The 17,569-nt window shown below is 39.1% G+C and overlaps 2 long non-coding RNA genes across 2 annotated transcripts in view; one reads left to right on the top strand and one right to left on the bottom strand.

Annotated features, from left to right (window-relative positions):
- LOC145715985 (uncharacterized) overlaps nucleotides 1-9,974 on the top strand; it is a 19,191-nt gene extending 9,217 nt beyond the window's left edge. Inside the window, exons 2-3 of the long non-coding RNA XR_014138315.1 lie at nucleotides 7,056-7,233; nucleotides 8,984-9,974. This is a non-coding gene — a long non-coding RNA (uncharacterized LOC145715985). The remainder of the gene's footprint in view (nucleotides 1-7,055; nucleotides 7,234-8,983) is intronic.
- Nucleotides 1-17,569, bottom strand: part of LOC145715986 (uncharacterized) — a 163,975-nt gene that overhangs the window by 81,299 nt on the left and 65,107 nt on the right. The gene's annotated exons all lie outside the window — the stretch shown is intronic.

Below are 17,569 nucleotides of genomic sequence, written 5' to 3'. Positions count from 1 at the left end.
GCCTCCAGGGTAGTGGCTCCAGGTATATCCAAAAGGGAGTGGAGGTGGGGCTTAAAACAGGAGTAGTCATTCCCATGTGTAAGAGACATTTAGACACTGATCACACCTCATCACACTTCCTGGAGCCTGGTTACTTTCCCTCTCTGCTGGAGAAAATGAAGTTGTGTTCTTTGTAGAAGTAAAGTAGAGTTTTGTGCCTGGGGACATAAGATAGATTTGAATCCCTTAAAAAAATCAAAAGATTAGTGACATTTACTAATGTTTACTAATGCTTATACCTCCAGGTTTCCTTCTCTTGTCTCCCAGAATACTAGGTGCTCAGACAGACTAAAGCCTTCGGGAAGATTTCAAAAGACATCCCCCTGGGAATCTGAACAGCTCAAGAGGAAAAAAAAAACCCAAAAAAACCCAAAAAGCAAACTAAAGATATTGACAATGGGGGATGTCCCTCAAAAAAAATGGCCAACTTAGATCATCTTTTCAACCAGATTTCTGCATCTAAACTACATACAGAGAAGTTGAGTGATTATTTTCTGAATTCTCCCATGTCATATAACTAGTATATTCTAGATTAAGGGGAGAAAAGTTAATTCATTTCATAAAATGCTTTAAGGAATTAGGGAGTAGTTCTCATAGAACATCCTGTTGAGAAAGGCAGCACAAGACTCTGGTCAGACAAACTGCCACAGAGCTTCCATTCTGTTTTTCAGTGCTCTGATCTTAAATAGTAATAGACAACCAAAGATCACCAGACTTTGAGGAAATTATCTAACATGAAATAAAGAAACCAACCAGAAAAAAAAATAGTAGTTTGGAAAAAAACAGAATCTATAAATCCTTGAAGGCAAAGAGAACTTGAAACAGGATGAGATTAACATCCACAGAGAAGAAAGGGGGAAAACGCAGTCATAAAACAATGATGGGTTTCTCTAAAAAGTCATTTTTAGATAATTAAATAAAGCTTTGGAGATTAAAAGCATGATCATAGAAATGAGACTCTCGAAAGAAGGATTAGATAGTAAAACAAGAAATTTACAAGCAATTAGAGCAAAACGTCAAAAGGATAGAAAGGAGAAGATGAAGAAGAGTACAGGGTGAGGGCAAATGTGTCCCATCTGAATAACAGGATCTCCAGAAAGACAGACCAACAGAGGCGCGGAGATCCTCCCAAGAACAAACCAAGACACGATAAGAACTGATAAGAATTTGCATATGGATGGGGCCCACTATACACCAAAGACATAACGGATGAAAATAGATCCAATGGCCTTCCCCAATGCCATCTGAGATTTCAGAACTGATGCCAAAGATAGGAGAAGCTTCCATTCAAGAAAAAAAAATAAAGTTTTCCAAAATGGTACAAGAACCAGAATGTTATTGTTTCTTCTTCCATAATATTGGAAGTTAAAGTCAAGAGTCATTTGGCATTTTAAAAAGCAACGTCCAGAGTAAAATTTGATATCCAAGCAAACTATCAGCTAAGTGTTAGAGTAAAGCCTCTTTCGGAAATCAGTGCTTTTCAAAAATGTTACTTGTTATACCCTAGGAAGATACTAGAGTATGAATTTAAGCCAAAATACATGAATCAGGACTTTTTAAAAGGTAGGAATATCGACATCTGACTTTAGAGCTGCAAAAGTAGATAGAAAATCAATTAAGAGCTAAAATTGGGTGTCTGGGAACGAGGAATAAAAATACATTTTTCTAATAAGCTTTGTAGAGCTGCTGAACAATTTCAATTATGTGCAAGCATAATTTTGATAAAAATAAAACTAATTTTAAAACATTAAATGGGGTAATATAATGAAGCCATCTTGCACATCTACCTCATTATCCAACTGCAGGTCCTTGCAAGGTTTGAGTTTCCCATCTCAATAAATGAGAGCATCAACTCAGATTCGAACCCTTTTAAAAACTCTAAAATTTTACTGATCTACTTAGTATTTACTAAGATTTCAGTGTAGTCATACGGATGCTGTTTTTGAACACTAAGTTTTTTGTTTCTAATTTTAACCTTTTATTACAAGTATGGTATTAAGGCAAACGAGCAGGATCTAAGATGCGCTTGCAAGTTGTTCTGTGGTTATAAAAACGCTGATGAAATGGAGCATTGGTTAAGTAGCTCCCATCTTCCCATGTTCCAAAAACGTCAGTATCCCCACCTCTTCTTTCCTCTCCTAGAGAGAATGTCTCCTGCTTTTTAGAAAGGGTGAGGCCAGTGTGTGAGCAACAAAAGAATCCTCTCCAGTGTTAGGAATTTGATGCCAATAGAGAAGCATGGCCATTTGATATATACAAATTCGCTTCACAGTGCCTGGTCCATGGTAGACTTTTAATAAATGCTGGTTTATAGGATCATAAAACATGGCATATACTTTGGGGCAATTTAGGAGAAAATAACCTTCCAGAGCACTGGCAGCCATACTCCACTGCCCACGTGACAAACAAATCCTGCTCGTTTGCCTTAATACCATACTTGTAATAAAAGGTTAAATAAAAGTTTCTCCTGGAAAGAAGTATGTGCTCCCTGCTCAGTGTCTTGGTAGGGGCGGGTGCCCTGGTGAATGCCTCTGGCTTGCTCTTCTCTGTTCTAACCCTTCACCTCTCTGAACTGGTGCTTTGTCCTTGCAAGTAAATCAAAGGGAAATTGAAATTGATCTCGGGGATGTTGGCTGGTGGGAGTTAGAAATAGGAGAGCTAGAGTTTGGATGGTTCATATGATCCCTCCTTCCCACCCCCACCCCCACACTCAATTAATTTCAAGCTGAAACTGATTTATTTATAGTCATATCTTACAGAACATTCTAGTGAAATTTCCTTGATTTAGGCCAATGTCTAAGTTCTTTCTTCCCTTCTATTTTAAAAGAAATATGAGACTCTGTTCCCTATTAAAGAGGAAGAAAGCATCATTGATGTCCAGCTTCCCTCTAGCTACTCTGAATTTGAGCAGACTGTATGACTCATCTTTCCTAGAAATACAACAATGAGATCATCATGTCTGTTCCCTTCCCACTCTGAGTACAGTTGAATTGGTTTCCTCTGTGTTCAGGGATATATATGTATATTCTCTCTCTCCTTCTTTCTCTTTTCTTTCTTTCTTTCTTTCTTTCTTTCTTTCTTTCTTTCTTTCTTTCTTTCTTTCTTTCTTTCTTTCTTCTTTCTTTCTTTCTTTCTCTTTCCTTGTTAATACACAAGAGCTGAATCATATAATTGAAACACAGCAAAGAGGAAAATGAGCAGAGATTAATACATTTTTTTTTTCAGGCAGCTCAATCCCTGTCTCCAAAACTAAAATTGTGTAAATGATGTAAGGAGATATATCTGTATTTTGTTTTAATACTTCCTATACTAGGAAACTTGCTGCTTCCAGAGGTAGTCAATTCTGCTTTTAACAATTCCCTTAGATTGTTCTTACTTAACTGGACCTAAAATCCGATGGCCCGTAACATTTACCTGTTAGTGGTGGTCCCAACTTCCATGACCAAAGGGAGTATGCTAGCTCTTTCCTAGCCAATATCCCTTCAGGTATTTGTAGACAATGATCATATCGCAGGTTTTACTTCAAGTGTAGAATCCATAGAGTATAGTTTACTTCACTTTAGACATTTAGCTGTGTTTCTAGATTAACAGTTTGGCATGAATTAACAAGAAAAACCCTAAAAATACCTTGTTTTACATTTCTTTAAAATTGCTGTTTCACCAAATTGACAAGGTGCTACCACAGACTAGGCAAAATATCTGGGTAAATATCTTTTGCCTGAATTACACAGATAATTGGCATTGTTGTTATATGCAACCAGTATCTAAACCATGTTTATTATAAAAATATGAGGATTTATATTTCTTTAATCTCTTACTCTATTCCTGAAAGGTGGTATCTAAATCATGTTACTGCATCAATCCATGAGCAATTCTATTTTAAGACTGTCATTTACTCATTTTTTTTTATTGCTTGTGTGCAAACAGAATTTAACAAAATACATGACACCTATTCTATTTTTCTAGGATATTAATAATGTTTAAAGACCACCCTACCAGGACATTCTCAGGTTCCCCTTGAAATTAAAGTTGAATAGAATGCCAGATTTATCCCCAGCTGCAAAAATAAGGTTGCCCAAGGGAACAACCAAAACAACTGAAGAAGAAGAAGAAGAAGAAGAAGAAGAAGAAGAAGAAGAAGAAGAAGAAGAAGAAGAAGAAGAAGAAGAAGAAGAAGAGAAAGAAGGAGGAGGAGGGGGAAGGGGAGGGAAGAGGGTGGGGAGGGGAGGGGAGAAGGTGGGGGAGGGGGAGGAGAGAGGGTGGGGGAGAGGAAGAAGAAACAGCAGTAGCAGTAGCAGCATCAGCAAAATGGAACAGAGCGTTAGGAAAATATCTGCGCATCCCAAATAGCATTCCAACCACACATCCTTACATGAGGAAGCATGAAATGAAATAGAATTTTTAGATATTTAATCTGGAAAGAATCTTACGATTTCCCCTGTAGTTTTAAGACTATCAGTAAGTTAACTTGCAAATGAATTTTGTAAGTGCAAAAATTTAGAACTTTAAACGTTAGAACTCAAAACCTTAAAGCCAGAAGACAATCTAGAGATATACAGAGCACTAAACTGAGTCAAGACAACTTGGCTTGAGGTACTACTCTGCCATTCACGAGCAGTGTAGCATAGCTAAGAAATTACCTCTCCAGAATGTATTAGCCCAGGAGCCTGGATGTCCGAATCTCCTGGCATACTGTGACCATTGTAGAACTGCGAGAGAATTAGAGCCAGAAGGAGAGCCTTATATTAAAGGGCTTTCCAAACGGAGGGCACCAGAGTTTCAAAACACAAGGAGAAGGGCTAACATGGTAAGTCTGGGGAAAACTAGAGGTAACCAGATTCTAAGTGGGCCTTAAATTCCCTGCTAAGAACTCGGGCTGTGCCCTAGAGAAATTGAGGTGTCCTGAAGAGTTTCGAAGAGTTGGTCCCAGGCATGACCAGGTTTGCAAAGCAGAGAGACCACTCAGGTAGGACCTCAAGAGGATGGGATGAAGTGAATGATGTCACATGCTAACAGTACTGGGAAAAGAAATGAACATTGTGGCTGAGACCCATGTCAGATGCTGTGGAATGTGCAACTTGTCTCATCAAAGAAGATCACATATAGATGGCCAAATGTAATCTAAGCATTGAAGTGTGACCTGGGGGACCCACACTTACTTTCTGAAATGTCCAGGAACAGTAATATACCAGCTGTTGTGCCCTGAGTTCCTAGAACTTACTGTATAAACCACCCGATGCATTAATTTCCCACTTATTATTCTTGACCCAGTCTTCCTCCTTGATCCCATCTCTACTGTTTACTTTCCAGCCTTTTCCATCTAGTCCCTAATGCATGGTTACCCCATTGTCAAGTGCTGTTTGGAAAGAGCAGAACCTTAGGTTTGCCATCCCTCGGTGGGATCCTCTGGACACAGTCAGGACACTTTCTGCTCTCTCTCCTCAACCCTGTTACCTTCCACACATAGCAAAATCGGCCATATAGTTTTTCAGTTCCTCAAAACAGCTATCACCACACTTCCCAGAAAACTTCTCCAGCTTTTCCCAGAAAACTTGTTTGGCAATTGATTCAGCCTTAGCTTATCAATCATTGATGGGCTCATAGGTTAAAAAAAAAAAAAAAAAAAGGACTGTCAGAAAGTGGACAAAATGGAACTTGACTTATACTCTTAGATTGGGGAGCTGAAAGTTCCAATGAGAAGCACATGAACTGGATGTTCTCTGTTGATTCTTCTAGATATGGTCTCTTTTCTCATTGTGCCCCAGGACACTGACTTATATTCTACACCTTCAATTCCTTTGACTTCTAACTTTAGGTTGGCTTCAGGAACAAGAGATCCTGACAGCATATAGGAGAGAGGTCTGAGGGTTTATCCTCACATCTCCTGTCCCCATCAGGCTGATGGCTGGAAAGTAATCTCTACCAACTCACAGCTCCTGCTGGGCAGCCCCTCTCCCATGGCTCCAGCTGTCTTGGGTTCTGTAACTTTGCTTCCTCCTCTTGTCCTTCCAGGCCTAGAGACCATATCTGCTCCCAGTGAGGATGAAGACTGTGCTCATACCTTATTAGTTCTCTGAATGCTGTTCACACCTCTATACATAAGCCTTTCATTAAACAGCCTTTGCTTACACCTTTGAGCCTGTTTTCTGCAGACACCCTGATCACTACAACACCTCCAGATGTTGCAATAGTAAGAAAAACAAGTGAACATTTGGGGGGCAAGCACCTATATTCGGTATTTTTGGAACTATATTGGATTTAGAGTAATGAGACCTAGCTTCTATTCCTAGTTCTGCCACATACCAGCTTTGCGATGTTGGCAAAATTAATTAGACTCAACTTTCTTATCTGTAAGATGGGGATATGACTTAACTCTCAACCTCATTAGATAAATTAAACTATAAAAGGCCTAATTTAGTCCATCATCTGCTGCTTTTTCTTGAGTTTCCACCTCCTTTGGTATCTGTGAATATTTTACAAATAACTAATATATAACTTGTTCCCACTATTTATCTTTCCCAGCCAGTCTCCTAATATCTTCTGGACTCACTCTTCATTTCCCTTCTTTCACCTCCAAACACCAAAAGATCCTGTAAGCAACAGCATTGGAGCCCAAGCCCTGAGTCAGTATCTGAGTTTGTGAGGACCACCCAGGCTGGGAGTGGCCCACTTTGGAGAAAATCTGTTTCCATCCACCCCCACTTTCCCCATCCCCATCAATAAACCCTTTCTTTCTGCTCACTTTTCTCAGATGCAATTAAGTGGCTTGGACTAAGTGCCTTGTTTAACTTTAAGATTTGCCTAAGTATTTTGTGAGCTTTTATAGGAATGCCTTTTCAGGCTGCCTCCCATCTGTGCCAGGAAGAGTTTGTGCCTAAAAGATTCATATCTTAGATTTCTCTTCCTCTTATTTATTTGGGAAAGTCAAGGGAAGGAAAGCTCAGCAATGTCTCAGATGCAAATGCAAACTGCAGTATTCGCTTACAGTCATTTAATAAAAATTCCTTTTATTACAGCCCAGCTGGATTGGATAAGAACAGGATTTTCATAATGGGACTGACTTAAACCACTTTGGGACCTCAGTATCCTCAACCACTCTGAGTTTTGGTTTTCTCATTTGGAAGATGAAAACAATGTGTACCCTGATGAGGAAGTCACCAATAATGAAGAACTTTGAGAACAACAGGATGACAAGTAAGAAAGTACTCAGCATATCAGCATAGTGTTCGTAGTATATGGTTTTTTAAAGTTCATTTTGACCCCCTTTTCTACATTTGAACTATTTCTACCAGCTTGCTAGCAGACACTGTTTCTTGATAGTCAGTGTGTTCGCTGTGCCTAAATGAATCGGTGACTTAGTATCAAAATTATCAATTAAAAAAAATGAGCGATTCATTCAGAATCCATGTGTAGCCAGGACACTGAGGTTGGGTGTTTGCTCCCCATTGAGTAAGCTCAGGGAAACAGTAGTAGTAGTGAGAATCATAATAGCTACTACTTACAAGGGGCTCACTTGGTGCCAGGCACTATTGTAAATACCATACGTATTTAACACATGGGATCTTCAGAACAAAGCTATGAAGTAGCAACATTACCCCCATTAATAGGTAAGAAAACTGAAGCATGGAATTCAACTTGCCCAAGGGTTGTGGTATGAATAACACACCTCCCCACCTCCTCACTCCCCCACCCCCGTGAAACAAAGATGTCCACATCCTGATCCCTGGAAACTGCAAATACGTTTCCTTGCCTGGCAAAAGGGACTTTGTTGATGTGATTAAATTAAGTGTCTTGAGATGAAGAGGTTATTTTAGATTAGCCAGGTGGGTCAAATCTAATCACAAGGATCCTTCTAGGAGGGGAGCAGGAGGACCGGGGTTGGATGTATTCCAGATGGGGTACAGGGCTGAGTGGGGCAGGACCGTGGCCTAAGGAGTGCGGGCAGCCTCCAGCAGCTGGAAAAGGCAAAGGGGAAGATTGCCCCCGATCCTCCCGAAGGTGCTGACACCTTGAATTTAGCCCACTCATGCTGATTTTGGACTTCTGACCACCAAGACTATCAGAGAAGTAATTTGTGTTATTTGAGCCACTAAGTTTTTGGTAATTTGTTAGAACAGCAATAGGAAATTAATATATCAAGTGACTCTCCCAAGGGCACACAATTTAGTTTGAGTGGGAACGGAGGGAGCTTGAATTCTAACCAAGGCTGTCTGATTCCAGAAATTTCACATTTAACTACTATGCATCACTTCTTTCTAAATGTGTAACCTAATATTTCATTGATGTGAATCATACTGTCCATGTCACAAAGCATTTGTGATAATTATTAAAAGTCCAGGAACACATTGTGTAGATTGAAAAAAAATGTGGCCACAGTATTTGCAGCTCCATTTATAAAGAGATGGCACCTCTTTCCCCGCCCCTGGAATCTGGGCTACCCCGTGCCTTGTTTTGGTAATAGAATGGGCCGAAAGTGATGTTATAGCTTCCGTACTTGCATCTTGGAACATCTCTGCCATCACATAAACAAGCTCAGTCTACTCTACTGGAGGATGAGAAGCCAAATAGAGAGTACAGGGTGCTTGGCGAACCACCAACATGAGCTGCCAGACCTGTAAATGGAGCCATTTTGAATATTTCTGCCCCAGCTGAACTTCTGCCTCAATGCACACACATGACAAAGGCCAGGCGAGGACACGAGAACCATCCAGCTGACCCACAGAATCATCAGAAATAATAAACTCGTTATTGTTATTAGCCACAAAGATTTAGGGTGATTAGTTATAGAGCAATAGATAACAGATATACTTGTAAAGTGCATGGAATAGAATTCATTTTCTCCTGTAGAGTAAGAAAATATTCAATTCCTAAAAAGTCAATTTCCAAAGCAGCAACGAGCATTGATCTGATGCTGAGTGAAATTAATTTCCTCTCTCAATTCCAGGTCCCGGAAATATGTTAAGAAGACAAAGCTAATGTCTACAAGGGTGCTGGGGACCTTATGTATTTAATTTTCTCAATAACCTAGTCACAATCCTCATTTGAAGATAAGGAAATTGAGGCCCGGAGAGACTGAGTCTCTTGTCTGAGGTCATGGAGCTAGAAAGCAGCAGAGGAGTATTTATAACCTAGATCTGCCTGGCATAAAGTCCATTCTTTTTCCAAACTCAGCTGAAAATGTTCTAGCAGTCCCTATAGACATCATTTTGCTCTTGTAAATGTGTCCAACTAGTTTTCATCAGTGAGTGGAAAATAGCCAAGATATGATATTCTATGAAATCTCCCTTAACACTCAGAATCCACTGGTAACAGTTGCCAGGCAAAATGTTTTATGCTAAAATTGCCTGTCTTATAAGACGTTAAAACAGTTTTAAAGAGCCTTTCCTCTCAACGTGCATTATATTGTTAGCTTTGCTCTTTTTTTCCCCTCTTTCTCTGAAATACAATGTGAAAAAAAAAATCTATATCTTAAATAGAAAACGCTGACACTGTAAATTGCAATTGGAGACTCCAAACACTTGGAGAAGGAAAGGTACAGTTGAGATGGTCTGTTATCCTTGCAGAATCCATTTGGAAACATGCACACACGGAACATGGGGGAGAAAAAAACAACCTTCTGGTTGTTTTCTATCATTTTCCTTGCCTTTCATTTTTGTCTTGTCACTATTTTCAATCAAAGGGAGTGTGTGAGAAGCACACTGGCCTGGGTTCAGGAAAGAATGGAAGTATAGTTAAGAAATAAGAACCTATCTGTCATAGAAAAAGCTACTTACGATTCACTTAATATAATAAACTTACTTATTAATCATTTCATAATTTTTGAACACTGCATATTTTTATCTTAGAAGAGTACTGCATACTATTTACATCAAGACTTAAAAAGGAGGTAAATAAGGGTAAAAATTGCTCAGAGTTCCAACACTTAGAGCTGATTATCCTTGACATGTTGGTATCTTTCTCTCTAGCTTTTAAAAGATATTTTGCACACTTTTTTTTATGCTGGTGGGATAATTTGGCATCCTTTATGTTTTTTATTATAACATCAGCTTTTAAGTTTCGTATTTTTCAGAGAGATCAATAGTTTTTAGCATGGGATGTTACACTTTCCCTTTGCCTGAGGGTGTTAGAATTGCGTGAGGGTGCTTTTTGGCTGTACCACTGATTGAGGACATATATTACCAGCATTTGGCACCAGGAGCCACAAATGCTAACCCTCCTGTAATGTGCAAGACAGTCTTGAAAAACAAAGAATTCCCACTCCAGTGCTACCCATGCCTCAATTGAGAAACACAAACCATAAGGCATAATCACGATTGCATAACTCATTCATGGTTAGTGGGGATGCAAAATGACATACTCACTTTGGAAGATGGTCTGTCATAGGCTTCTGGAAGCTAAACAGGATCCTACCATACAAAAAAAAAAAAAAGCAGTTGCACTCCTAAGTATTTACCCAACTGATTTAAAAACTTACATTGACACAAAAGCCTGCACATGAATGTTTACAGCAGCTTTGTCAATAATCATCAAAAACTAGAAACAACCAACATGTCCCTCAGTAGGAAAGTATAAATAAGTAGTGGTTCATCCATACACAGAATACTAGTCAGTTGTAAAAAGGAATAGACTATCCAGCCACACAAAGATATAAAGGAGTCTTAAATGCATACTGCTAAGTAAAGAAACCAATCTGAAAAGCCACAGAGTGTATAATTCCATTTATTTGACAGTCTGGAAAAGGAGAACTCTAGGGACAGTGAAAAGACCAGTGGTTTCCAAGTTGAAAGGTGAAGCACAGGAAAATTTCTCAGGGGGCCAAAACTCTTCTGCATGATATGCTAACGGTAGGTAAGATGCATTTGTCAAAAGCTATTGAAATTTATAGCACAAAGAGTGGACTTTCATGTAAACAAATTAAAAAAAAAATACTTAGCAGAATGAGGGATCCAGGGATGGAATATGAACTTTGGTAAAGTAACATAACTATATTACAAATGAATGAAATAATCTTACTGAAGGGGTTGGGGAAATGTGTGGCCCTGGCACTTTGGAGATGAGTGGTGTTTGCAAGGCTGAAAGCACAGGGAACTAGTAAAAGCACTGTGTTCTAGTTGATAAAACTGCTTCCCATGAGGGTACAGATGAACAACTCTGATGCCACTGTACATATATGTTAGCATTGAATGAGCCTAGAACATCCTGTGGTGTTAGCAAGTAAGGAAGTGCTATGATGAGGAAGAAGGGGGAGGTGAAGGAGGAAGAGGAGAAGAAGGAAAAGAAGAAGAGGAAGAGAAAGAGAAAGAAGGAGGAGGAGAGAAGGAGAAGAAGGTGGTGGTGGTGGTTGAGGGTGTGTCAAAGAGACATAAAGCCTAACTGTAAGAGCACCAGTGCCAAAGCTGGAACAGTTTGAGAACCAAAATAAATAAAGTAGTATTCCATAAACCAAACTGTCTCTCCTGATTTTTAAATGAATTTGCTATTAACTTCTTACTTATATTTACTTTATTATTTGTATTTTAATTATTAGTTTTAATTGTAAAATTTATTTATATCAGTACATACTCATGGATGTATACCCATGTAAATAAATATAAATAATTGATTGGATAAATTAAAATCATGAAGAGACAAATCTCTTGGACATAATTTATGTCCAATTTATTAAGTTTGTGTTTCTCAATTGAGGTAGAACATATCTCCCTGCTCCTAAGTATGGACTGTACATAGTGACATCCTTGCAGAATACAAAACAGAAAAAGAGGTAGATCACCTTTAAGTGGAGAAACCTGACAACACTATCAACTGGATGATCAAGGTCAACATGGACAATGATGAGTCATGTTGACAGAATGTGTCCTTGACATGATGTAATGAAAATGGCACTTGATCTTTGTCGCCTTCCTCTCTAAATCTCATCACCCCAGTCTGATAATGGGAAAAAAATCAGACATGTCCCAACTGAAGAATGTTTTACAAAATACCTGACTAGCACTCCTCAAAACGGTCAAGATTATCAAAAATAAGGAAATTCTGAGAAACTGTCAGAGCCAAGAGGAACCTAAGCAGACATGACAACTAAATGCCATGTGATATCTTGGATGGGATCTTAGGAAAGAAAAAAAAAATAGGTAAAAACGAAGGAAAACTGAAGAAAGTTGGACTTGAGTTTATAATAAAATAGCAATGTTTGTTCATAATTATGACAAATATATCATATGGATAAAAGATGTTAATAACCAAGGGACCTGGATGTGAATATATGGAAACTTTCTGTACACTCTATGATTTTTCTGTAATTCTAGAACTATTTTCAAAATTTAAAGAGTTTATATAAAAATTTAAATTCAAGGAGGCAATATGACTTATTGGAGTGGTTTTTGATAAAGAGGAGTTATCGGTCCCAAGTGGCATTTTGTAAATTTGGGGGGATGCTTCTGTTGTCAAATTCCTTGAATTTAGTGGACCAAACAGGATAGCCAGATGTTCTGTAATGTGAAGGATGGTCCTGACCAATGACTGGATTTTGAATACCTCTGGTTATTCATGTAGATAAAAACAAACAAAAAACTACTTATAATTTTATATATAAATGCAAGGTACTTTTTCATGATCTTAATAGGCAATATATAATGCATTTCTTGTATATATTGAGGGGGGATTGTAAATTCTTTTCTTGGGAAGTCTACTAAGACTTGCTTACTATACTGAAAACCACGTAACCCAAAATTTCTAATAAAATTTTAATGTCTAATACAAAACACCAAAGTATGTAGCTATCACACATGCAGTCTTTCTACATACATACACAAGTAACGAATACATTGTCGGGTAGTTGTTTCTCAGTATTTACATCTTGAAATATCTACTATCTTATTACAGGTTTCTTTTATTTCTCCATTTGGTTACATGAAAGAATTCTATTTGCTTTTTGAAAATTTGTGTGTAGGTAGGTTATGTAATTTATGAATTTATTTCCAGATGGTAGAGAAAGCATTCAACTATTTATTATAAAACAGGGACATTTGGATCTGACAGGGTTGAGAACCACTAATACTATAAATAGATCTCGGATGGAATCTCTGACAGAGACAGCTAATTGTCTATCAAAAATTTGAGCTACCTTTCCATATATATAGTTGTATCTGGGAAGTTGACACTCAAACTGAACTACACTTTGAACCCTTCTTGCCTCTACCTGACACTATGTGACTAGTTTTAAGCACCGGAATACTGCAAGATGGGTAAGCTTTCTCCATCTCCCCCTTCCCTGGTTAGAACCAGGGGCCTCCACAGACATGAGGGATGGATCAGCCACAAGCGAGAAAGGGCTAAATCTCAGAATTAAGAGAATGAAGATTCTCTGGCCACCAGAAACACCCATTTTAGACTGTTCAGGAGGGAGAATTATCTGTGATGTCATTGAAATTTGGGGATTTTTGTTATAATAGCCGGCATAACTAATACACAGACTACCAGTTTCATCACTCATTCATTTAAGCCAGCCATTTACCGAGATAATGTCTTTAAAAAAAAAAATCTTTATAAAGATGCTAAATATAGTAATAGTCTTACAGGGTTGTTGTGAGGTTTACATGGGATCATACTTAGAAAAGCACTTGCACTTTATAAGCCCTGATTGAGTTCCTTTGTCCATTGCTGTTCTTATTCCAACTTGTCCATTTATCTACCTGCCATTTAACTTGTAACATCCACTAATAAACTCCTAGACCTCCATGCCTAACTATGGTAGATCCTGATTAGGGCTCTGAAGTGGTTCTTTCTGCTCCAGAGATTGCTTCACTGTATCCTCTTTCTCCTCTTTCTTTATATGAAATGTGTCCTTGGAAAACTGCACAACCACTGCTTTCTCTCTGAATCAAGTTCACATACCAGGAACTCTGTTGGATATTTTGCTTAATTCATTCATCAGGAAAAAAATAGTGTTTATTTCTTGATGAACACTGTAATTATTGCTAACACATAATCACATTTTCCCTAACTCGAGAATTTGCAAATTCATGCAGTGTGGATTTAGGAGAAGTTCAATGTTCAAATCCTGTTTAAATCCCCTGCTCAAGTTCCCAGGGGGCCCTCCAGGCTTCACATTTTTCCCCTTGATAAAAGTATTAGCATTTGTTTAAAAGTCCTGTGGAAGCTATGAATATTGAAATGCAGAGGTTAATGCCAGCAGATGCTTCAGCCATTCAATGTTCCATTCAGGGCCATGGCCCACAGACCCAAAGCACACATGACCAACCTTTCCCCAAATGCCATGCTTCCCATAGGCAAGAGTCGCAAGTCTTTTCAAATAGAGTACTTTGTTTCCCAATAATACCTTTTCAATCCTTCCCAGATTACCCATTTCTGAAGAAACAGAGAAGTTGCCAAAATTTAAGGAGTCTGCATATCTGGTCAAAAATCTTTACGTTCCTGTAGCTTATCACAAAGAGTATTTTTCTGCACATCATGAAAACAACAAATGCATTTACGCATATTAATTACATGGGAGCAAATGGCTTCAGTGCATGTTAAGAATTTCTAAAGCACTGACTTGATCATTTCCCCTTCATCTTAATGATCCACAATGGTACATTGTTGCCTAAAGAAGTGGTTTCAAAATATGTTGGGTCAAGAATGTCTTTGAAAAGTTCACCACAGTATTGTCTCTTGCCCCCAAACTGCATATAGAGAGAAAATAAGTGACATTTTAGTTGCCTTATGGACATCTAACATCAGCATATGGACCCAAGTTTAAGATCTTCTGGCTTTTAGGATAAAGGTCCATCTGCTCAGGCTGCCGAACTCTTTTATCTACCCCTTAACTCTGCCTCCAGGCCCTTCTCACTCCGCCCTGCCCTGTACGCCCTTCACATTGGCAGCGCCACACTCTGTCAGGCTCCTGAACATACCCAGCACTTTCTGGCTTCCTTGCCTTTGCACATTCTGCTCTCCTTGACCTTGAGAAGTCACCCTCTGCACCAGTCATCTGGTTCACCTGTTATTCTCCAAAAGGTTAGCTCAGATTCCATCTCCTCTGTGAAATCTGGTTTTCCAGGCATATTTTCTTTCTACCTTCTCTGTGCCCTGACAGTAGAGTGTGTGCACCTCTCAAGAACATTATCACTCCATATTATATTAACTCTGCCTCTCCCTGGGAAGGGGCGGCGTCCCACCGATAACGCCATCTCCAATCTCTAACGCAAAGTCTGATATAAACAGAGGTGGTCAACAGATGTTTGTATAAATGAATGAAGACATGAAGGGCCTTCTTTATAGTTTAAAGACAGAGAAGCCTAAGCTTAAATTTGGACAACTGAAACAAATAACCACTTCCAGTATCAAGAGCAAGGTGTCAGCACACTTTACAAATAGACAGTGATTGCCGAGCTAATTTAATTAGTTTATTTGAGATCAGTCAGAGGCTGGATCAAGACGAGGGAACACAAACAAGTGCCTTTGCTAGATTAAACATAGTGGCCAATAAAATTGTCAGGTGAAGAATGAATAGCAAGTTTAATGGCTTTCAACAAGATTTTATGAGATGAAAACATGCTACAGGCAAACTTGTTAAAAAAACAAACAGAGGCGCGCGCACACACACACACACACACACACCCTAATAAGCAGGAAGGCTGAGTTGAGGCCCCAGGAAGGGAGTGAGTTGTTGTCCTCATTGGTGTGTAGATGTTGGATAAAAGCACAGATTCTGCACAGATCTACCTCTCTCCCTGATGAGAGGGTAAGACTATAAAGAGAGAGCAGTTTCCTCAGCTAGAGGCCCCTCCCCTCTACTGTGCCTCCCACCCCACTGGTCTGGTGGATAACTAGCTCTCTAGCACATGACTCACACTTCAAAGGCTGATGAAGAGGGTTGGCAAGCACTAGACAAGAGATCAGAGGGCCTGAAGTCCCGTGCACTCTGTGGCTTACTTGCTGTGGGACTCGGGGTGGGTTACACGCACTTGTAATCCTGCATCTCTTCATCTGTCAAGCTGGGCCATTCATGCCCTCCTCACTGAAGCGAAGGAGGAAGAGAACAGGAAGCTCTGTGCACACCAGGTGGCACTGTGAGCATTTATTATATTGTATGCAGTTGGTTGAATCCATGGGTGTGTCTTCCATGAAAATATGAGCTTCTTGAAGACAGGAGCAATCCTTATTTATTTTTGCTTTCTGAGACCCTATAACGTGATAGACAATTAGTTCTATCTATCTATCTAGCTAGCTAGCTAGCTAGCTATTTAGTGCACATTTACACTAAAAAGAATTCTTTACTCTGATAGTTCCTGGAGAATAAATTATGAAAAAAAAAAAAAGACTAAACCATGGTTTATTGGTGCCTGAGAAGACTGGCATCTGTCTATGCGGATAAGGCATAGGCTACACGTAACGCATTAGCAAGTAGTATGAGATGATACGTCAATTAGTTCTCATGATATCGAGCAGGAGATATTTGTTATAGTCATTGGACAAAGTGAAATGCAGGCCCCTGTTCACACATAGGTTTTCACACACCTTTTTAAGTAAATGAAGAATATCTTCCAATGACAAAAAAATTCCTGTATTTATCAAACACGTTATTCTTTCACTTCATCAGGCAAACTATATGAATTTGACTTTAACCCACTGGATAGAAGTTCTTTGAATTCCAAACACAAATACAGAAGCCCAGTTATTAGTTTAGCTGAAACATCTGTTTCCAACTTCCTGAAAGGAAAAAGAGAGGTTGCCAATGTATGTACACATTTGAAACAGGGCTCGTACTCCACACATGGATACAATATGCATTTGTAAAAATTTTCCAAGTGGTCTAATGTCCCATTTGGTCCAGAGAAATAAGATGATGGAAGTATGTGATACAGGAAAATAAGTACATACTACAACCTCCCCCTAGCAATTCTCGTCTCTAAGAGAGAGCACCAAGGTCACCACTTAATGGCCAGCACCAACCAGATTCTGGCCATTTGATCTGATGTTGACCTGTGGGTAATGTACCTCCATGAAGGATGTTATCTCTCAGAGAGGAAGAAAAGGGTTTAGTTGGAGTCTGTGTGTGTGTGTGTGTGTGTGTGTGCGCATGTGGGCGGGGGGTGGGGGGGAGAGTTTGGACATAAGACTTAATAATTCTGAGTTATGGCCCATTTTCTTTTACTTTACTAATTTTCTCTATGACTTTGGAAAAGACACTTCATTATTCCATCATGTACTGTCTCAATTATTTCATCTGTAAAATGAATCTGTAAAACCAACAGGAAATGGGTCAAGGCTTCTGGACCCCAGATCTCTTGAAATAATAATATTCTTTTTTTAAAAAAAATTTTAGGGCACCTGGGTGGCTCAGATGGTTAAGCGTCTGCCTTCGGCTCAGGTCATGATCCCAGGGTCCTGGGATCGAGCCCCACATCGGGCTCCCGGCTCAGCAGGGAGCCTGCTTCTCCCTCTCCTGCCTCTCCCTGCTCATGCTCTCTCTCTCTCTCTGTATCTCAAATGAATAAATAAAATCTTAAAAAAAATAAATAAATAAAAATAA

The sequence above is a fragment of the Leptonychotes weddellii genome, chromosome 10 (genome assembly GCF_054177405.1).
Source record: "Leptonychotes weddellii isolate Sample4059 chromosome 10, ASM5417740v2, whole genome shotgun sequence".
Taxonomy (NCBI): Eukaryota; Metazoa; Chordata; class Mammalia; order Carnivora; family Phocidae; genus Leptonychotes; species Leptonychotes weddellii.
Note: the sequence above shows the minus strand (reverse complement) of the source record. Positions and strands in the feature narration are given on the sequence as shown.